Source organism: Puma concolor, chromosome D3, assembly GCF_028749965.1.
Source record: "Puma concolor isolate L17-30 chromosome D3, mPumCon1.1.hap2, whole genome shotgun sequence".
NCBI lineage: Eukaryota > Metazoa > Chordata > Mammalia > Carnivora > Felidae > Puma > Puma concolor.
In genome coordinates, this window is record NC_141678.1 from 17,330,064 (window position 1) to 17,352,464 (window position 22,401).

At 48.5% G+C, this 22,401-nt stretch overlaps 2 long non-coding RNA genes across 2 annotated transcripts; one reads left to right on the plus strand and one right to left on the minus strand.

Moving 5' to 3' along the window:
• Positions 1 to 636: 636 nt before the first annotated feature.
• Positions 637 to 16,101, minus strand: LOC147575348 (uncharacterized). The gene is made up of 3 exons (XR_015242305.1): positions 15,956 to 16,101; positions 9,853 to 9,954; positions 637 to 729 (listed from the first exon to the last, which is right to left on the minus strand). It is a non-coding gene; the product is annotated as an uncharacterized LOC147575348 (long non-coding RNA).
• A 451-nt stretch (positions 16,102 to 16,552) lies between these two features.
• On the plus strand, positions 16,553 to 21,548 carry LOC147575349 (uncharacterized). Its single transcript, XR_015242306.1, has 2 exons — positions 16,553 to 16,711; positions 21,059 to 21,548. It is a non-coding gene; the product is annotated as an uncharacterized LOC147575349 (long non-coding RNA).
• Positions 21,549 to 22,401: the final 853 nt, after the last annotated feature.

A 22,401-nucleotide genomic window follows, 5' to 3' on the forward strand; every position in this document is an offset into this window, starting at 1 on the left:
TCATCCCTGAGCCTATGATAAACGCAGTAGCACAACTAATGGCTTGACCGACTGCATTTCATTTCTTCCCCTGCATTTCCCCATACCACCTGGAGGGGGCAGTAATGAGTCACCAACCTGTGACCTAAGCAATGAACGTTCGGAAGATTCAGAAAAAGTCCTCTGCTGAACCTCTTCCTACGGGTTTCAAATCACGAATCCTGCCATTGGATTTCTTTCCTGTGCCCATCCCCAACCTGGCCCCTGCCAACGTTTTTAAAAGGCTGGTAAGTTGAACACATTCTCCTCAGCAAGTGCCGGTCTTCCATCTAGCCTGCTGGGGTTAGCTGGCCTCCCGTGTAAATTTTAATGCAGGTGTTCAGTTTTCATTGTTTGCTGCTGTGCACGTGGACCCTACTCTAATGGGACAGTATATCTCACTTTTATGGAGTAGATGTATGCCAGGCTGCAGACTGGCTTTTCTCTAAATCATTCTCTCACGCTGGATCCCACTTTCTAGTATATACCTGTATTTCTTTTCCAGGTTTTATTTTTAAGCAATCTCTACAACCAACGTGGGGCTCAACCTCGCAACCCTGAGGTCAAGAGTCACATGCTCTACCGACTAAACCAGCCAGGCACCCCAGTATATACCTGTATTGATACGGGCAACAAATGTTTATTGAGCACCTAGTATGGTCCTGCCGCTGTGTTCTCCACAAGGGAAGGCAGGTATTGAACTTTCAGTGCCTAGGAGAAGGCAGATATGGAACAACGAATGACACAGATAGTAAGTTAAATTAAAATGTCACAAAGTTATTATACTGCATTACACTATGCTATGATCTAGTATGCAAACATACACAAATACAGGCACACAGAGAAGTATGGGAAGAGATAGAGCAAAATGTGACTGTTGATTTTCTTTGGATGATGGGTATATTGAACAGGAGTCTTTCAGTTGCAAGACTCAAACGCAATTTAAACTCAGTTAAGTAGGGAAAGGGATTTTTTGTCTCGTGTATTAAGCTGAATGATATGAAATTGTCTTTGGGGGGAGGGGGTCAAAAGTTGCCAACTGTTGGAATTGCATATGGCTCAATTTAATAACTGAAAACTCTATTAAAACACTGGCTTCAGGTGTAGTTGGATCCAGGTGCTCAGACAATGTCAGAAATCTCTCTCTCCCTGTCTCAGCTCTCCTTTCTTCTGTGGAGTTGGCTTCATTCTCAGGCAAACTCTCCACACACTGAGGCAAGACTGGCCACTCCCTGCTCCCAACCTCTTTGCAACTTAGGACAAGTAAAAAGAAAAAAAAAGAAGAAGAAGAAAAAAAGCCTCTTTCTCTCTGATTCCAGGGGAAGTTCTGGGCAGAGCTCTAATTGGCTGGGATTGGTTGTGCTCCCTTCCATGAACCAATCACTGTGGCCAGGGCTGGGATGCTCTAATTGGCCATTTCTGGGTCACATGCTCCTCCCCTCACCCCACCCCCACCCCCACCCCCAGCCTGGGGATGGCGTCAGCCGCTAATTAGCTGGGTGGGGAGTGAGACATGTATGGTTTTAAATTTGAGCACGGCCACTAGATGAAATGGAAAGACATGGCTGCCTCAGAAAGATTTCAAGCAATTTTTTTTCTTTATTCTTTTTTTTTTTTTTTTTTGCCTCTCTACGTTTCCTAAATTTCTACAATGAACATGAATTACTTGCAGAAAAACATTCTCAAGTTATTAGAAAGAAACCCAGAGGTATTGAAAATGGAATTTGGACGCGAATGTGGCCTGGCTTTATTCCAGGCCGATAATGGCTTTCTGTGTTATCCCTCCAGGTACGATTTGCATTTTAACCAGAGTCAAAACACCGTGACTCCAAGGAGAGTGTAATGAAGGAATTTAGGGCACAGAGCGAGTCCAGGAGGCCCTGGAGCCCATTGTCTGCCTTCTCTAGGGCCATGTTGCCCCGAGATCCGGTTGACCTTGAAAAGCTTTCATGCGGATTAAATCAACAACCTCAGAAGTGGTGTTCAGCTCTGAAACTCAGTTTCCTCACCTGCCAGGTGAGGATAATAACAGTTCCTTCCTTACAGGATTGCTGTGAGATTAGCGAGCCAGCACAGGTAAGCACAGTCCTAAAACAATGGTCACCCCGTTCCTGCTCCTCCAGAAGGCCCTCTTCCCGGGCAGGCCGTGGGGGACTGAGCAAAGCTGAATTCAAAGCCAGCCCTGCCATGTACCAGCTATGTGGCCTCCCACAGGACATGAAACCTCATGGCATCTGAGTTCCCTCACCTGAAAACCGGGCATGAAATTATTCTCGGTGCAGAACTGAGATAATCTGACAGGGTAGCATTAAAAAAAATTTCTTTTAAGTTTATTCTGAGAGAGATTGAGAGCAGGAGTGGGGGGGGGGGGGAGAGAGAGAGAGAGAGAGAGAGAGAGAGAGAGAGAGAGAGAGAGAGAGAATCCCAAGCAGACTCCACACTGACAGTGTGTAGCCTGATGTGGGGCTCAAACTCATGAACCTGTGAGATCATGACCTGAGCCGAGATCAAAAGTCAGACAGTTAACCCCACCGACTGAGCCACCCAGGCACCCCGACAGGGTAGCATTTTAATAAAACAACGTGATGCTTAGTGGACACTCCGTAAACGTTTGCTATTGTTCCCTTTCTGGTGACTTTTAACCTCTCCCAGAATCATCAACACAGATCACATCCGTGTAATTAGAGACCGTGTTTTAGAAATATATTTACATGCATAACTATGATCATTACATAACACAGCGAGAAGGCAAATTCATGCAGAATCAGCAAGTTCCTAGGCTATGATTTTAAAGATGTTGATTTCCTTCTTAAAATTTTTTTTTTAAAGCTTATTTATTTATTTTGAGAGAAAGAATGTGCGCAGTGGGGTCGGGGAAGGGCAGAGTGAGAGAGAGAGAGAATCCCACGTAGCGTCCCACGTAGGCTTGAACCCCTGAATCGTGAGATCATGACCTGAGCTGAAATCAAGAGTCAGACACTTAACTCACCGAGCCAGCCAGGCTCCCCCGATTTACTTTTTTTATTTAAAAAAGATATATGTCCAGCTGTTCCAAAATGCTAAATTACCAAAGGTGTTTACTTATAAAATTTTCTGAAGCATGACTTGGGGGCTGATATTTCACACCTTGAGTTGTCTGTCCATCCATCCATTCATCTTTCCTTTTCTTCCTTCCTTTCCTCCTTCCTTCTTTCTTTCCTGCCATCCTTCCACCCATCCATCCGTTCATGAATCCATATGGCCATCCAATCATTCATCCATATATCCATCAATCCATTCATCTGTTCATTCACCCATCCATCCACCCACACCACCCCTCTCCCCCCATTCATCCCTTCAACATATAATGGATGCTGTGTGCCAAGTCCTTGTTCTGGATGCTGGGCACACAGTGACAAATAAGACAAACACGGTTCCTGACCTCACCGAGCTCACTCCAGGTTCCTGGGAAGCAGAATGTGACTGAAAAGGCTGAGGCTGAGCACTGATCCGGGGACTCAGCTTGGTCCCCAGGGGGGTGAGGTGGTCCTCTGGGACACCAGGTGAGTCATTCTCTGCTGTGGAAGCCCCTCCCTGCAGGTGGATCCATGAACCACCCAGGAATGGTCAGAGTGGGTGGGATTTTTAACAGGAAGAGGTGGATGTCCTTGTGTGCAGGGGCCTTGAGCCATCAACTGGCATGTTAACGTGATGTCACTTTTTTACACCCGAAATTTAAGATTGGGCTTATACCCATTTAAAAAAAAAATTTTTTTTTTAACGTTTATTCACTTTTTGAGAGACTGAGACAGAGCGTGAGCAGGGCAGGGGCAGAGAGAGAGGGAGACACAGAATCTGAAGCAGGCTTCAGGCTCTGAGCTGTCAGCACAGAGCCTGACCTGGGGCTCAAACCCACGAACTGTGAGATCGTGACCTGAGCCCAAGTCAGACACTTAACCGGCTGAGCCACCCAGGCACTCTGGGCTTATACCCATTTTGAGTAGACCCTCACCCTCCTGAGTTTAGCTTCAACTAATCTGAATGGGGTTTTGTTACAGCCAGCATGCCCTCACTGCAGCCCGTGAGGATTATTTTGCTTAATCTTTGTAACAGCACTGCGGAGCTGGATCTATTACTGACACCAACTTACAGAAGAGGAAAGACAATCTCAGACAGGTGAAGTGGCTTGGCCTGGGTCAGACACTCAGAGGCGGGGCTTGTGCCCAAGTCCTAAGCTGGATTTGAAGGCGAATGTAGGGGAGGGCACTCCAGGTGGCGTAAATTGCGTGCAGGGGAGCTGGGAGAGGGCCCACGGATGTTGCCTTGCGGTTCTGCGCAGGGAGGAGATCGAGGACGTGAACTAGGCACACAGATCTGATCGCTGCTCTCCCCAAGCACATTGGGCCCCTGTGTGCTGGAGAATGCCGACCTAGAGGAGGGTTACTCCACACTGCCCCATTATGAGCACACACCACACCCCCCCACACACGCCCCCCACCCCCCGCTACCCTGGCAGAGGCTCGTGCAGTGACAGCCTTCATGACAGCCTGGACCAGGGGCGTTTTTCTGCAAACAGATTACATCATTACCTTGAGAGACGCTGCGTTGTGAGCATGACAGTTTTACGGCCTGTAGATCCCTACAACTGGAACCATCTGGACTTTTAAAAGCTTGGTAATGCAACAGCATAAACAGGCCTCTGCATGAGTCTCACTGAGTGCTGAGATTTAGAACGAGGAGTTTACCGTCGGGGAGGAAGACAGGTCTGATGAGGACTCAGGCTCTTAAGGGTTTAGGCAGGGTGATTTGCTGTGCAGCCCCAGGCAGATGTCTCCCCTTTTCTGGGCTTCACTTTTCCTCCTTACTGAGCCTGTTTTCTCAACGCGTAGGGAGGCTTGGAATGAGAAATGATACGTGTGTTCTTTGTTCAAACCACCCCTAAGCCCCTTCTCTCAAGATCCCAGGGCTTCCCACCATCCTGCCACCCCCAGTTATGGAAACATCGGTTCCAAGTGGCTAGGATGTGTGTGCCCAGGGTGACGGGGATGCTCACAGCAGAGCTCCGTCTGAGGCCCTAAGTGATCTGCACGAAGGGAACACACAGACGTAGCTGCAGAAATGCCGGCACGCACTGGGGGTGTGAATGAAATATTCTTCTTAAAGGCCAGGCCTTCCCTCCATCACAGCACAGGCCTCCTTGCCTCCAGCCCAGGCTTTCGGTACCTGACCTGAAGGAGACCATGAACAGACTGCTTTCAGGCTGAGCTGATGAGCCGTCTGTTTTCACGTTGTCACCCGGAAGGACAGAGTCCAGAGACATTTCCAGGTGTGGTATGTGGGGGATTGGGGAAGCTTTCGAGCCCCCAGAGCTCAGTCGGGGGAGGAAGGCAGAAGGTGAATGGTGACAGACAAGGCAATACCATGTGGTTCATGAGGTTCTGCGGCAGCGTCCCATGTAGCAAGCAGATTAAGAAGAATGATAACAGGAAGTTATTGTCAACAATACAATTGTGGACACATGGCCACTCTCATGCCTTAGTGTATAAATTGGTCCCTGTAGGGAAATTTTGCAGTAGATACTGAGAATTTAGAATGTCCAGACTCTTTGGTCCAACTATTCACTACTAGGGATTTATCCTAAGGCAAAAATTGGACAAGTGCAAATATTTGTATTATAGGGTCACTTGAAAGCTTGTGAGTGAAAGCTTGTAAGTCACACAAATGTCTGACCAATGAGACAGATTTTGTAAAATATACTTCTGCCCCGCAGTGGAATATATACAGCTATTTTTTTTTTTTTTTTATGAGCCTGACATCCTGACATCCTTTCCTAGGCATAGAAATGATAAGGCTATTTCTGTTTTGAAACGTGGAATGAAATGATGTCAGAGGGGGGCCTGGGTGGCTCAGTCGGTTAAGCTTCCGACTTCAGCTCAGGTCAAGAGCTCACGGTTTGTGAGTTTGAGCCCCGCCTTGGGCTCTCTGCTGTCAGCACAGAGCCTGCTTCGGATCCTCTGTCCCCCTCTCTCTCTGTCCCTCCTCTGCCCATTCTGTCACTCTCTCAAAAATAAGTAAACTTAAAAAACAAAGATCTTGGGGTGCCTGGGTGGCTCAGTCGGTTAAGCGTCCGACTTCGGCTCAGGTCATGATCTCACTGTCCGTGAGTTCGAGCCCTGCGTCGGGCTCTGTGCTGACAGCTCAGAGCCTGGAGCCTGTTTCGGATTCTGTGTCTCCCTCTCTCTCTGACCCTCCCCCGTTCATGCTCTGTCTCTCCCTGTCTCAAAAATAAATAAAACGTTAAAAAAATTTAAAAAAACAAAAAACAAAGATCTTTAAAACATGATGTCAGAAAACTAGACTCCATTCACAAGACTCTTAGTTTTCTCCATCCCCATGGTTTGCTCACAGAGAAGGTTCTTCTCGTTCAGCTTCCTGGACGTCATCTTGCCCAAAGTTCCCAGATCTTCCCAGGGGCTCTAAGCCCTGCTGGAAGTGAAGGCTTTGTTTTCTGAACTTCACTCTCCTGTTGTGTTTCATTGTCTGCCTGGTATTAAGGTGAGCTATGCCTGTGCCTTCCATGCCTTCCTGAACTTGGCTAGATCCATGTCTGAAACACCTTTGATCCCCAGGGCATGGATAATTGTGAGGAAGGAGTAAATGATGCCTAGCAAATTCTCTACCATGAGAGAGAAGTTTATGTAAGGCCCTGCAGCTAATTTCTATACCAAATGCCTTAGTGTCACTTGATATTCTGGCTGGTGTTGCCTTGAACTTGCCCTACGTCCTCATGAAGGTCAGCACCAGCTCCTGCTTGCTGTGATGCCTGTGATAAAGAATCCACAAATGTGTGAAACCGCCAAACTAAAGGGGGTAGGAAGAAAAGGTGCTGACCTAAGTAACTTTGGAAACGTGCAGAGTCTGAGAGACTAAAGGATACCGGAATTGAAGAATTACGTGAATGGATGGTGCATGGTGGGAGCCAGGCTTCTCATTGTTGAAGTATAAAATGAACAAGGGTAGGAGGCCAGATGATTCGTGTGGTAATGGATTAGAGCTGGGGACATCAGTATGAACTCATGTATAGCTTAATATATGTACATGCTGGGGTTTTTGTGTGTGTTTCTTTTTTATTTTAGAGAGAGCGAGTATGAACAGGGGAGAGGGACAGAGGGAGAGAGAGAGAGAGAGAGAGAGAGAGAATTTTAAGCAGGCTCCATGCTCAGGGCGGAGGCTGACTCAGGGCTTGATCCCATGGGAGCATGACCTGAGCCAAAATCGAAAGTTGGACACTCGACCGACTGAACCACCCATGTACCCCATACATATTGTTACACACAGAAATATTTATATACACTTGTGTATATGTAGGTCAGCGTGCTGACAGACAGTTCCTGCTCTTCACTGAGAGGGCCCAGAAGCAATGACACCCCAGTAGCAACACAAACATCTAACGCCTGGGTCTTGGTTTAAAACCCCATTCTCCCATAAAAGGAACCAGGGATTGTAGGAGAAATGGCTGATTCAATGACCAGGACGGTAACTATGCAAGGTGAGCCAGGAGCACCTTATCCTGCCATACTGTAAGAATGTGCTTCAAACTAAAAACGAAAAAGAAATTGGGGTATGTCAAAGGAACAAAGGAACCAACTGAGAACCTCCCAGGGGCCCAAGCTGGGACAATGTGAACCAGATAAATAAAGAATTACTGGATTATAAGTCAACGTGTAAAACAAATAGCCATGAGTCCATGATTGAATAACTTAAATGGGAAAGAGACACAAGTATCCCATGCGGAAGAATTCCAAATAATTTATGTAGATACTCTGCCCTCAACGAGGGGGAGCATAACTCTTCACTTCTCAAGTGTGGGCCAAGTGTGGGCCAAGTGTGGGCTGTGCACGTTAACTTCCCTCCAAAGTGTACGGGATAGAAAGGGGACAAATGAGCACCTTGACAGTGGAGAAATCTGACAGACACTACCTCAGCCAGATGGGATCAAGGGCCACATCAGGGGTCATGTGTCATGTTAATGCTATTTATCCTTGATATGATGTGATGAAAATTTTCTCTCTCCAGTCTTCCTCCCCAAAACCCATAACCCCAGTCAATTCGTTAAGGAAAAAAAATCAGACAAGGGCGCCTAGCTGGCCCAGTTGGAAGAACGTGCAACTCTTGATCTCATGAGTTCGAGCCCCACGTTGGGTGTAGACATTACTTAAATAAACGAATGAGAACTTAAGAAAAAAAATTTTTTTTTTGGTACTAATAGAGACATTCTACAAAATACCTAACCAGTACTCCCGAAAAGTGTCAGGGTCATCCAAAATGAGGCAAGTCTGTGAAACCTAAGGAGACGTGGCAACTGTATGAAAGGTGCCATCGTGGATGGGATTCTGGATGCCAGAAGGGAAGTTAAGTGAAAAGTAAGGAAAATGTGAATAAAATATGAAGTCTGGTTAATAATTAGGCATCAGTATCAGCTCATCAGCTGTAACAAATGTACCGTATTGAGGTAAGATGATACTAATAGGCAAAACTGAGCGGGGGATATGTGGGAAGTCTCCGTACTCTCTTCCCAAATTTTCTGTCAGTGTAAAACTTTTCTAAAAAAGTTCAGTCTATCTTTAAAAAAATTACCAATTAGGTGCAGGTGAAGAATGATATCTTGGGTTTTCTTTAGTTAACTTTCTTTGTTTACTGTTGCTGTGAAGCGTTTTCATGTATGTGGTGGCTACTTCTATTTCTTCTGTGGATTGCCGATTGTCACGTTGTAGGGTTATTTGTTATGTGGCATTGTAGCCATAGCTAACTGATACAATCTTACTGAATTCCTGCAGCCCTATGAAGTATTATTTGTCCCCTTTCCGTTATTCAAATATCCATTAAACAGATGAAGAAATGGAGACCCAGAGAGACTAAGTCATTTCCCCAAATTCAGACTCAGTGTCTCACCTAAGCTTTGAACCCACGGCTGTCTGACTCCAGAATTTTCTGACCACCACGCTATACTGTGAAGTACCATGAGTGATGATGGCAGGGGGAGGGGAGGGAATCCTGACAGCTAGTTGGGCGTCCAGTGACGAGCTTTGAATTCTGCGCTTTCGTGTAGGGATGCCAGTATGCCAAAGAGGGGCACCATGCAGCTAAACTAGAAATGATATAGGATATCCTCGGGGCGCCTGGCTGGCTCAGTCGGTGGAGCGTGCGACTCTTAATCTCAGGGTTGTGGGTTCGAGCCCCACGTTGGGTGTAGAGATTACTTAAAAATAAAATCTTAAAACAAGGAGATCCTCAAGTGGCTGCCATGAGAAATGGCTCGTGAGGGCACCAAATTTCCCATCCCAAGCAGGGGGGCTGGGGTAGGACACTCCAGACTCTGCTGAGAACAGCAAAATGGGCTCTCTGGAGTTGTGCCTGGAAGAAATGCGATTGTCAGTGCTAGCAGGCAGCACAATCCCATGTCATACATTATCATAATTTAATGTCAAGGCTCTGAATACTGGAGCCAGGAAGCACTATCTCCTCTCAAGAATGCTTAACCAACGCCCAAGATGTGGGGGCCCCCACTCACTGGCCCCTGCCTTCCCCAGGGCTCGACCTCAAGGAGCTGGACTGAAATCTGAAGGTTCTGGGCTCAAGAACCAGGTTTGACCTCTGGCTCAGCTGACTGTGCTGTGTGGCCTGGGGCAAGTCAGCTCAGTGCTCTGGTCCTTGGTTTGTTCGTTAGAAAATGAGAACCGTAACCCTTGCCCTACTGACCTCACGGAATTTTCCAGTGGATAAATCATAGTACTGATGGTTACTGCACACTCTCCACATACCAGAATTTTGCATGCATCGACTCTGAATACTCACAGCAATCTTAATGGGCGGGTGCTTATACTATCCTCGTTGTACAGATGGAAAAACAGGTCTGGAGGCAAAAACAGACTTGTCACTTGCCTGAGGTCACCCAGCCTGCAAAGATTAAGTCAGAATTTAGAGCCCATCCTGTTCACCAAAGAGGATGTCACTCACCATATTCCCATATGATGCTAGACGGAAAAAAAGCTTGAGGAACTTGGGACCCTTGGGGAAGAAATTGGCGGGGGGAGGGCAGGCTGGAGAAGCAGGATAGGGTGGGCGTGGTTACCAGCCAGGGCTTGGTCCTCATCGCCGGTTGGGTGTGCACACGGGGTTTGGAGAAGCAAGGTGCAGAGAGAAACCAGCCTGAGTGGACAAAGCTGGCAGAGGGGACAAAAGAGAGTTGTGGCAGCTGCCCAAAAATCATGCAAATCTGGTGAAGACAGAAACACCGGAAGGGGAGTTTTAGGAAGCTTTGCTCACAGATGGGCTCTGTAATCTCCATCCTCTGGCCTCCGCTATACCTGCAGTAAAGTCCCCGGGTTTTGCCAATGCCTTAGGAGGTGAATCCAGGTGCGCTTCGGATTTTGACAGCCTGAGACTGGCCACAGAGTGGCCAGGGGGCCGACACCATTCCTCCGCCCTGGGCTCCTTGGCATGAGCCTGCCTCAGGCCCAGGACAGCCCCAGGGAGTCCGCAGGCTGCGGTTTCCGGAAGCTCTGGCTCCGAGTCCATCAAGGACAACAGATTTTTTTTTTAATTTATTTATTTAGAGAGACAGCGTGCCGCAGGGGAGGGGCAGAGAGAAAGGGAGAGAGAGAATCCCAAGCAGGCTCTGTGCCGTCTGCGCAGAGCCTGATGTAGGGATCCATCCCACAAACCGTGAGAACATGACCTGAGCGGAAATCGAGAATCGGACGCTCAACCAACAGAGCCACTCCTGCGCCCCAAGGACAACAGCTTTTTTTTTTTTTTCAACGTTTATTTATTTTTGGGACAGAGAGAGACAGAGCATGAACAGGGGAGGGGCAGAGAGAGAGGGAGACACAGAATCGGAAACAGGCTCCAGGCTCCGAGCCATCAGCCCAGAGCCCGACGCGGGGCTCGAACTCACGGAGCGCGAGATCGTGACCTGGCTGAAGTCGGACGCTTAACCGACTGCGCCACCCAGGCGCCCCAAGGACAACAGCTTTTTAAAGGAGTTAACTGTGCAGGCGGAGCATCCTAGCTGGGTCCTGGCCGAGGTGTCTTCTCGAACAGATGTGAGTTAGAGGCCCAGTCAGCCTTCTCTTTCCTTTCCTTTTACCTTTTTCTTGGCCATTCCTTCTTTCTCTTTCTCTCGTTTTCTTCCTTCCTTCTCTCTCGCTTCCCATCTTCCCCTTTCCCTCCAGGTCCCGCTCTCTTGGACAGCAGGATCCTGGTGAGTTTGTTTTGTTTTTTGTTTTTTTTTTCATCATCTCATCTGGTAAAATATGGATCATTCACCTTCCATTCTCGGGGTTATTTTCTAAGCGTTTCTTCCACGTAGCTACACAACCTTCTTCCTTGTGAATGGCTACGTGATGTGCCACCAAGTACTCTCATTTGCATAACGGGCTCCCTGTTGTGGAACACTAGGTAGTTTCGAGGTTTTGTATCCTTACAGGTGAAAGTATTCGTTTTTTCTGGTCTGCCGTGTGTGGGGCTCGTGGGTCCAAGTTAAGTGGGGGCCTGGGAGGCACGAGGTAGATGATTGGCATGGGGTGGTAGTTCGTCCAGGAGCTGCTTCCTGCCTGCCCTCATCCCCAGGGCAGCTCGGAGTATACAGCAGGTGCCTCATGAATGCTGCCTGAGGATGCCTCTCGGCCTCTATTCCTGCACCTGGCATACTGCCTCAGTGCGCTCTCCATTGAAGCGTCCTCTTTCCCACCTGGCCGTGACCTTCCATAGCCTTTTTATCTCTATGTCCCCCGTGCCTGGCACCAGGAAGCCCCTCAGGAATGGAAGGGAAGGAAACAAAGTAAACGAAGAGGAAGCCAGAGAATGCTCACCTACTCTGGCCACCCCTCATTAATAGGGACTGGGATTGCCGTGGGACATTAGTGACAGAACATGTTGACATTGTGTAATTTATTAGCCTGAACTATACAAATTATACCTTCCCCCAGGATGCCTGCGACGAGAAGCTGCTTTTCATGAGTTTATCCTGGGGACTCGAATAAATAAGCAGAGAAACAAAAAAACCTCATGAATTTTTTAAAGAGCTTATTGGAATCAGGAGAAAAACTGGTGTTCCGGGTGCAGAAGTAAGTATCCAATAGATCAGCATTCATTTCTCTTTACCCTCTGAAGTCTTTTTTAATCCTCTTGCTTGCCAGTGTTAATCCGTGTTTTTCTGTGAATTTCCCTCCAGATCGGCAAGCGAACAATACCCACCCAGGGGGCCTCTCCCCATGCATGTCCCACCACACTGGGGGTGGGGGGGAGGCCAGTGCCTGGTGAAGGGTGGGCCTTGGAGCCCCAGAGGTGCTGTGACCCCATCCTCTGCCTGCACCTGTAGGGAGTGAGATTAGAGGTGTGGAATTGCTGCGCTGAGAGCCTTGGTGTCCTCTTAAAAAAAGCTTCTTGGCTATGAGAAACACCTGAGTTGATCATCCCCCAAATGTCAGCCTCGCCGAAAGTTAAGCGGTTTACAAGGTCTTGCTGAGAAATTCCATGTATTAGAAGCTAATAGAAGGTCAGCATTTTCCATTTCGATTTTTTTTTTCTTCCCGCTGCCCAGGGTCTAGGTAATACTCCCTTTGGCATTTTGAAGACGCTTCTACGAATTGTGGCATGGTAGCTAAGCGCTTGATGGGATTTACCCTCCCAAAGCCTGTGAAACAGAAGTTGTTATTATGTCCATTTTATAAATGAGGAAATTGAGGCTTGAGTGCAGAGGGGTCCCTTGCCCAAAGTCACACACAGCCCATGATGGAGCTGGGTTCTGTCTGATGTCTGTCGGAATCCAAAGCCCATGCTTCGATGCATTATGACTTCTTCCTCTACTTGGCACGTCAGAATGTCTCCTCCCCTCCCTTCCCCTCTGCAGACGTCTTCCTCGGTGGTGACTACGTAATCGATGCTAGCAGCCCGAGATCCAAGTTAGAGAACTGCAACCTTGAATAGGCACAGTGGACATTCCATCTCTGGTTTCCTCTAATTTCCTGCAGCCAAGGTCAGCGAACTATAGCCCTTGGTCCAAATCCGGCCCGCTGCCAGTTTATGTAAATAAAAAAAAAACTTTATGTAAATAAAGTTTTATTGGCACTCAGCCACGCACATTCATTTACACATGGTCTGTGGCTGCTTTCAATGCTACAAAAGCACAGATGAGTAGTGGGACAGACACCATATGGTCCACAAAGCCTAAAATATTGACTTTCAGGCAGTTAGAGAAAAAGTTTTCTGACTCCTACAATGCAGAGTTGTCAACGTTTATTACCCCAGAATCTAACGTGATAAATGATAACACCAGTCCTGTGAGTAGATGGCATTTTTGGAGGGCCAACTATGAGCCAGGCATTCTGCTAGTTGCTTTCAGGGGATGATCTCCTGGAATCCTCCAACAATAGCATCAAGCAGGTGCTCTGAGAGGTGAGTAACTGCCCATAGTCACAGTCACGGGGTCTGAGACACGACCCTTGAGCTGTCTGGCAGTTCATACACTGCAGAGTGTTCTACAGCAATAAAGCACCGTTTCCAGATTGTCTACCCAGTGCCTGGCATCATGCTGCGTGCTGGGATGCAGCGTGATACATGACAAGCAAGGGACGGTCTCCATCCTTGGGAAACCTGTGGACTTATGGGAAAGACAGGCCTCCATCTAGATCAGCTGGCGAGATGAGCAGTCAAGAGCTCACAGGAGGAAGAAGCATCTGAGAAGGTGAACTTCGAATTAGGTCTTTCATGATGAACAGAAATGTGATCATTGAAATAGAAGAGAGAGAAGAACACCCCAGGGACAAGTTAAGCAAAGGCTTGGATTGAAATAATTGCCAGGCACCTGAGTCTAGGGTGAGTGAGGGGCAGAAGGGAGCAGAGGGTGGTCACAAACGACAATAGGACTTGTTCGAGACCGGAAGAGGAGAGGTTGGGATGTGATGCTGGGGACTTTGAAAATGTGTTTTCCTTCTCTTATCTAGAAAGAGCCTCAGGTTTTGCCATCCCTTTTCCATCTGATAGGTAGTTGGTACTCAAGAAATGCTTCCAAGAATCAAATGTCAGCCCTCGCAACAGGGAGCAAACTTGCATTTGTCTGTCCTTGCGGGACGCTCACATGGCAGCAGGCAACAACCACCACCCAGGTGACAATGACTCATGCACCTGGGACCACCATGCTTCCAAAGAGTTTCAAGTTTGAGGTTGACTCCATTGGGTCTCTGGAGAGGGGCTTTCCAGAAAAGTCTCCTACTTTCCTACCTGTGCTCAGATGGCATGACAGGGGTCTTGTGCCCTGAAAGAACTACCCTTCCATCATTGATCATTTGCTTGGGTTGGGTGAGGAGATGGGGAGAGCCCGGCCTTTGGGGCCATCACCGTCCCCCATCCACCGTCCGTAGGTTTCTGGTGTGTGACCTTGGGCAAGTTCCCTACTTTCTCAGAGCCTCGGTTTTCTCGTATATAAAATGGAGGCCATTCCTGTGTCATGGGGTTGTTATGACAAGTACAGCCTGCCATATAGTAAAGGCCCAATATTTATGATCGGTTATTATTTTTACTATGATTAGCGATCAGATTTCTGTATCAGTTGGCATTTGCTGCCATCATGCCAACAGTCTGTGTGATTTATAAAAGCATTTATTTTTTGTTTCCTCTCACAGTTTCCTGGATCCGTTGGGGACGGCTCTGCGGGTTGGGTTTAACCATCTCCCTTGTCTTTTATCCTGGGACCAGTGCTCACCTAAGACATGCTCCTCTGAAGGCAGGGAACAGAAATTTCAAGAGAGGCGAGTGAAAACTCAGGCCCCGCCTAAGGCTTGCGCTCAGAACTGGCCCACAGTTATCTCAAAATATCCCATCGGCCAAAGCAAGTCACACGGCCCAGCCCAATAGCACGGGTGGAGAAAGGCGGAAGAATTGTGTCACTCCCACAGCTGCCAGGATTCCTAGCGTGGCTGCTGGCCATATGATTCCACCACCTACCCAACATTGCCTTCCGTATTTCGCACAGAAGGCTGTCTCCAATCACAGAGCATCTTAGAGATTAGGGACTGTCCATAGGACACTGTATGTTTTGTATCAGTGGGGTTCCGACGAGGTAGTCTCGAGCTGAATTTCCGGACCAAGATTAATTTGCTGCTGGAATGTGAAGACAGCCACCCTCACACCCCCACCGCGGGTCCAGCGGGAGGGAAAATAAGGAGACAGCCCCCGTGTTGGATAATGACCGCCCAAATTCCAATACTCAGGGCCCGACATTGCCCGTTCAGTTTCCTCTGGCTGAAATTCTTGGTTGTTCCGCTGCTAAAACCAGGGTGGCTATTTACTCTGGGCACCAATGGCTGTTCTTAGCCATACTGATAAACAAGGCTTCCAAAATCATCTCAATACCAGGAACAGTTCATTTAAAACAGAAGCAGCGGGGCGCCTGGGTGGCGCAGTCGGTTAAGCGTCCGACTTCAGCCAGGTCACGATCTCGCGGTCCGTGAGTTCGAGCCCCGCGTCAGGCTCTGGACTGATGACTCAGAGCCTGGAGCCTGTTTCCGATTCTGTGTCTCCCTCTCTCTCTGCCCCTCCCCCATTCATGCTCTGTCTCTCTCTGTCCCAAAAATAAATAAATGTTGAAAAAAAAAATTTTAAAACAGAAGCAGCAACACTACCAATGACAAAATCGACAGGTCAGTCCTGTGGTGTCCACCCTCACCCAGGGGAGCCTGGTGATGAGTTGAGGAGTATTTTTGGACACAGACAACAGCAGGCCTGGCCCAGATCCACTCATTCCTTCAGTAGAGCTTCCCAGGGAGTTCCAGTTATTTCCCAATTTGTTCCAGCCACATCACCTTTTGTGGCTTCGTTTGGGCATTGAGGTCATCGAGAGATGACTGACTTGGGCAAAGCAGAGAGTAGGGGGAGGAAAGATTCTTCACTTACTCACCCACTCACTAATTGCTGAGTGTCTTCAGGGTCCTGAGCTGGGGGTTCAAAGCTCAAGGAAGCAGAAGGTCCACTGTGCTGGCCGTTTGGCGCGGCAGATCCTCCTTCACGTATCTTTTTTAGGGTAGGTGGTTGGCTTCCCATCAGCCCCCGCGCGGCAGATGATTGGTTCAAGCTAATCCCGGCCGTACGATAATTGGTTGAGGGGTTAGCATGTGACCCAGTTCTGCCCAATGAGAAGTGAGGGAGAAATCTGTCCGTGGCCTTTGAGAAACTTTCCCTCACGACTAAGAAGGAGCTGGAGGAAGGGGTGGGTGCTGCTCCCCAGCGTTTGCAGTATGTGCAGGTGTGACAGCCGAACTTTTGACAGCCATCTTGCCACGTGCCGCAAGGTAAGAGATGAAACTCGCTCTGGCAATGGCAGAATGGAGAGATGGGGACTATATCCTCCCTGATATCATTGAGCTGCTAAGTCTTTTTTTTTTTTTTTTTAATGTTCTTATTTATTTTTGAAGGACACAGAGAGACAGAGCATGAGCAGGGGAGGAGCAGAGAGAGAGGGAGACACAGAATCCGAAGCAGGCTCCAGGCTCGAGCCGTCAGCACAGAGCCCGACGCGGGGCTCGAACTCAGGAACCGTGAGACCATGACCTGAGCCGAAGTCGGCCGCCCAACCGACTGAGCCACCCAGGCGCCCCGAGCTGCCAAGTCTTTAAGTGCAAAGGCCACTCTATCCTTGGACTTCCCACTCTGCGGGGTAAGAGGTTTCCTCCAGGATAGGTGGGGGTTTCTGTTATCTGCATCCCAAGGCTTCCTACTTAATGCTGCAATATTATTGTAGAAACTTGATTTATCTATAAAGGAGCAGGCGTGGAGAAGTGGGTTAACTTGTCAGCTGGGAAACACCGGAATTAGGTTGTGAACCCAGGACTCTCTGCCTCCAGCCGTCTGTCTGCATAGGTGACCTTATAGCTGGCCTCTGAGAATGCGCATAACAGATGTTAAGCATCCAGTATGGGCCGTGCTGGATGCTGAGGGGGTAGGGAGCTCATGCCCAGAGAGAATGGTGAAGATCCTATCAGAAGAGCAGAACACGGGGGTGCCTGGGTGGTTCAGTCAAGTTGAGCGTCAGACTTCGGTCCAGGTCATGATCTCGCAGTTCTTGAGTTGGAGCCCCACATGGGGCTTGCTGCTCTGAGTGCATAGCCTGCTTCTGATCTTCTGTCCCCCTCTCTCTGTGCCCCCCCCCACCCCCCCGCTCATGTTCTCTCTCTCAAAAAAAAACAAAACATTTAAAAAATTTAAAAAGAAAGGAAGAGCAGAACATGACAGGTGGGGGGTAGGGCCACACATGCTTTGCTAGTGCTGGGATACAACCCCTCTCCCATCCCCCGTACCGTCCACAGCAAACGGCCGCATTACCTAGGATCATTTGGTCCAGTGGAAAGCACTCCCATTTCACATTCAGATTAGACCTGGGTTCGAATCCTGCCTCTGCGACTCCTTAGCGCTGTGACACTGGATATGTCCCACCACCTCCGAGTCTGTTACCTTGTGGTTCTGAGGACTGGACATGATGAATGCACATTGCCGGGCACTTGGAAGATGCTCAAACGAATGATAACTATGAGGACGCTTATGGCAGGATTATTACGAACTTTGAGAATCACACCGCAAAAGGAGTGCTGTTCTAATGGCAGGAAGACCCAGGTCCTAGTCCCAGCTCTGCCATGATGAGCTGTGTGACGTCAAGCCATCCCTGCCCTCTCTGGCCCATTTACTTGCTCCCGTCTGTAGAATGATGGGGTTTGGCTTGACCAATTGTTTTCAAACTCTGCTCCATGGAGCTCTAGAGATTCACTGGCTCCGTAACGAGGAAGAGGCCCAGTGGCAAGAATGGGGCGCCCCCCCCCAACCCCGCTTCAACCCCACGGTTCTTTTGTTATTTCTTTCATGGGACTGGGTTTTCTGGAAGATGCTCTTTGAAGAGAGGCTTCTGTTGCTTTAATTTCAAAAAAGAAGAAGAAAAAGGCAGCCTGAAATACTCCAGATTAGATTACTAAATTCCTTCCATTTATTCAGTGGTTGACAGTGTGAACTTTGGAGTTCAACCCACCCGATTTGAAGGATGACTCTGACATTATCTACCTTCGTTAACTTGGGGAAGCAAATAATTTCCTGAGCCAGTTTCTAATCATCTACCAGCCATTCCTGGGAGTCTCTTTCCCCTCATCTCTGCCAGCAGGAGGTGTTATAGCTCTTCAAAGTGTTTGCCAGTTCAATGGGTACAAAATGGTGTTTCATCGTCACTTGAACTTGCATTTCCCTAACTTGTAGAGAATTTAAGCATGTTTGCCTGTATTTATTTGTTGGCCACGCAGATTTCTTCCGTGAATTCCCATCCTTTGTTCATTTTTCTATTGGATCATTTGTCACTGGTTAGTTTGTGAGAGCTCTTTACTATAGTGTGGACATTACCCTAATACGGTATGGGTTTTATCTTTTACCTGCGTTACGGCTCTTTTCTAGAACGATCACTTGTCCTTTTTTTTTTTTTTTTTTTCCCAATCCTATAATAATGATTCCCCCACTGCACTGTCTTGTGAGGATTAAAGCACGAGTGGAATTCCTGGTATGTGGTTCGGTAAATTATTTTTATTACTTACAAGCTTTGGTGCGGGTACAGGATTCTGGAGTTATCCCAATGTGTGTGTGCTAAAATGCCATTGGCCGAAGCAAGTCACATGGTTGAGCCGAGAAAGAGAGGAAGCACCGTGGTCACGTGGGCAAGGACGTGGGCATGGGGAGGGATAAGAATTGCGGCCACCGTTGCAATCTGCCACAATGGTCCGGCACAGAGATCAAGACTGCAGGTTGTGGAAACGGAAAGACCTGGATCCTGGCACCTCCGGCTGCTGGGATTGCCACACCTCCCCCATGGCCCCCTTAGCTTGCCTATCCCAGAGCCGTTTTCCCACAAGCCTTTGTTGTCAGCCAGCTGCGGCCGCCAGAAATCTCTTCAACGTTGCCTTCCAGCTGCTAATACCCTCTTTCTCTTCCAAGGATATTTGCATTAAAAGATCCTTGCTGCCTTTTCTGATGACCAGGGAACACATGCTCAGTGCACGGTGATCCAGCAATATAGAGATCCAGCTCCGTAACTCCGCCCAGAGTGGAGACTTTCCTCTGTTCACATGTTCTTCCAGACGGTCCTTCTGTGCCTATCTGAGATCTCTTCTCTTTGTCAAATACAGGCTCATGCTTTACACCTGTACCCTTTGCACTTAACAACAATGTGAGTGCTCTCCTGTGAAGAGTGTGGTCAGTGGCTAGGGCTTCGGAATGGTCTCGAAAGGAGAATATCAAAATGCAGATTCCCACACCTCATTCCTAAAGAGTCCATTTTGAAAGGTCTGAAGGGAGTCCAGGAACCCGTGTTTTTAACTAACTGTAGATCCACAGGGCAGGTGACGCTTGAATAATGCAGGGGTCGGGGCACCGTGCACAGTCTAAATTCCACATATAACTTTTGACTCCCCCCAAATTTATTTATTTTTTTATCTATAATTTTTTTTTCTGTGTATTCATTTTTGAGAGACAGAGACAGAGCAGGAGCAGGGGAGGGGCAGAGAGAGAGAGAGAGAGAGAGGAGACACAGAATCCGAAGCAGGCTCCAGGCTCCGAGCTGTCAGCACAGAGCCCGATGTGGGGCTTAAACTCCCGAACTATGAGATCATGACCTGAGCTGAAGTTGGACACTTAACTGACTGGGCCACCCAGGCGCTCCGACTCCCCCCAGATTTAAATACTAATAGCTTACTCTTGTCCAAAAGTCTTACTGGCCACACAGCACATATGTTGTATATTATATGGATTATATACTGTATTCTTACAATAATGTAAGTTAGAGAAAAGAAAATGGTATTAAGAAGATCATAAGGCAGAGAAAACACATTTACAGAACCATACTGTATTTATTGAAACACAATCCGTGTAGGGGCACCGGGGTGGCTCAGTCGGTTAAACGTCCGACTCTTGGTTTCAGCTCAGGTCATGGTCCTGTGGTTTCATGAGTTCGAGCCTGCATCGGGCTCTGTGCAGGCAGTGCAGGGCCCGCTTGGGATTCTCTCTCTCTCCCTCTCTCTCTCTCTGCCCCTTCCCCCTCAACCTGTCTCTCTCAAAATAAATAAATAAAACTCAAAAAAAAAAAAAATCCACGTATACCTGAGCCCACACACTTCAAACCCCTGTTGTTGAAGGTCAACTACATTTGTATTTTAATAGGACCTCCTTGCCTGGTACTCATTTTGGGTAACAGTGGGGGGGGGGGCGGGTATATCCAATGAAAGGAAAGACATGCCCCAGGACACCTGCCTTTCCCAGAGGAAGGAGCCTACACTGCTTTCAAGCCACAATTTCTTTGCCATCCGCCCAGGTATGGCTCCCTAAGCAACCAGGGAACCATTAACCCGAGGTCTGATACTTCCCAGCTTCGTGTCCTTACCAAGCGACCACCTCTCTGAGCCTCAGTCGGCTCATCTGTAACATGGGAATCCTACTGAGTGTCAGGGCCATCGAGAGAGAGGCAGTGACTTCACACGTGTTAACAACACCCGCTTGGGGGTTGGGCTCTGGGTAGGTCTTCCAGAAACAGAATCTCCCTTCCCCCTCATGAGATGAGCAGAGCAGGGACTCACTGGCCGGCTTGGGGGAAAGCCAGAGAGTCCCCGAGGGGAGCAGCAGCCACACCAGGTGTCTTGACGAATTAATTATGGGAAATTAGGGCAAGTCAGGTTTCCGCCTCCAGGAATCTCATGTTAAGGTCGGGAGGATGGTGCGGGATTTTAATCATTCTCCAGGGGCTGGAGACGAGAAAGGCTCTTCCTGCCGGGACAGATGATAAGTAGGGGAACCAATCAAAATATGCAAATACAGCTGAGGAAGAGGCTGGGGACACCTCCAGAGAGTGCCAAGGCCTTTTCTGGATGTTTGCTGGCTGGGGACTCTTAACCCAGCGTACAAACCTGAGAGAGGCATTCATAACTCCTGACCTCAATTCTCTACCCTTCCCCGTATCCTCTCCTTTTCCGATGTGACTTTGCAGCGGCTGCCATTAAGAAGTGGAATCTGTTTCCTTAAAAGCCCTTGAACCTGGGCTAGCCCTGGCACTTGTTTTGACCTCCAGCATGTGGCAGAAGTGGATATGGTGGCTCCCAGCACGGGGGTCACGAGGACTGGGATACTTCCCACCCTCTGGTTTGGAATCTTGACCCACCACCGTGAGGACCAGCCTGAGCTAGATTTCTAGAGGATGGGAGACCCCTGGGTGACCCCCAAGTATGTAAGAAAGCTCAACCCAGCCCAGCCAGCGGAGCCACCGACACGACTCCAGCTGTCCTCGGACCCATCAGTGAGCCCAGCTGGGGCCAGAAGAACCTCCGGCTGACCTGCAGACAGTGAGCAAAATAATCGTTTATGGTTTTAAGCCAGGAGCTTTGGAGTAGTTCGTTATGCAGCAATAGCTAACCGATAACGGTGTATGTGTGATATAATGATGTAAGAATAATAAAATTGTAGGAAGAACGATCACATAACCACATCGCCAAGGACTGTGCAGGTGATGCTCCCTGTCTCTATTTGTATCGGTATTTAATGATCACAACGACCCATCTCATCCGACGGGGGAGGGAACTCAGGCTTGGTACAGGTTTGTCTTAATTGTCTGTCGTCAGAGGCCAGGATTGGAACTTAGCTCTCTCTGACTCCAGAGTTTGCCTTGTACTGTCTCCTAAGGGCACCGACTAATCCACAGAGAAGCTGTTCCCAGGGCAAGGCCAGGTTCCCCAGGCGGCCCAGAAGGCCCCCCACCCCATGACCTAGCCCCCCGGTTCCCCCTTTTGATGTTTCTCCCAAACCATCCATACCTTTGCCCAAGCCATTCTCTCTCCCTGGGGTTGACCTTCCTTTCTTTTCTACCCAAAAAACTCTTCTGCGACCTTCAAGACCCAGCTCTGTCTCACTCTTATTGACTCTTAGATACAAGTCATAAAAAGTCCCTTTTTCAAATAGGCACAGCCCCGAAGCACAGTTGATGTCCCACATGAATGGAACTCCAGAGGTGAGGGAGGAAGGAGAGTCCCAGTGTGGTTGAGACAGCTGTTCTGTGGTGTTCTCGAGGGTCCCCCATCCCTGCCATGTCTTTGCTCTGTCAGCTGCCCTCACAGCGGGTTGCAGGAAAGCGGCTGTAGACCTGGCTTTGCATCCAGACCCAGCCACGTCCAGAGAAATCAGAGGGTTATTTCTTTTTAACCTTGTGTCTCATTTTGAGAGTCAAGGAGGCCCCTCCGTGCAGCCTCCAGGCAGATTTCCCTCAAGTCTCCTTGGCCAGGACTGGGTCATGTGTCCTTCTCCGAGCCAATCGCTGGCAGGAATAGGATTGTATCGCTA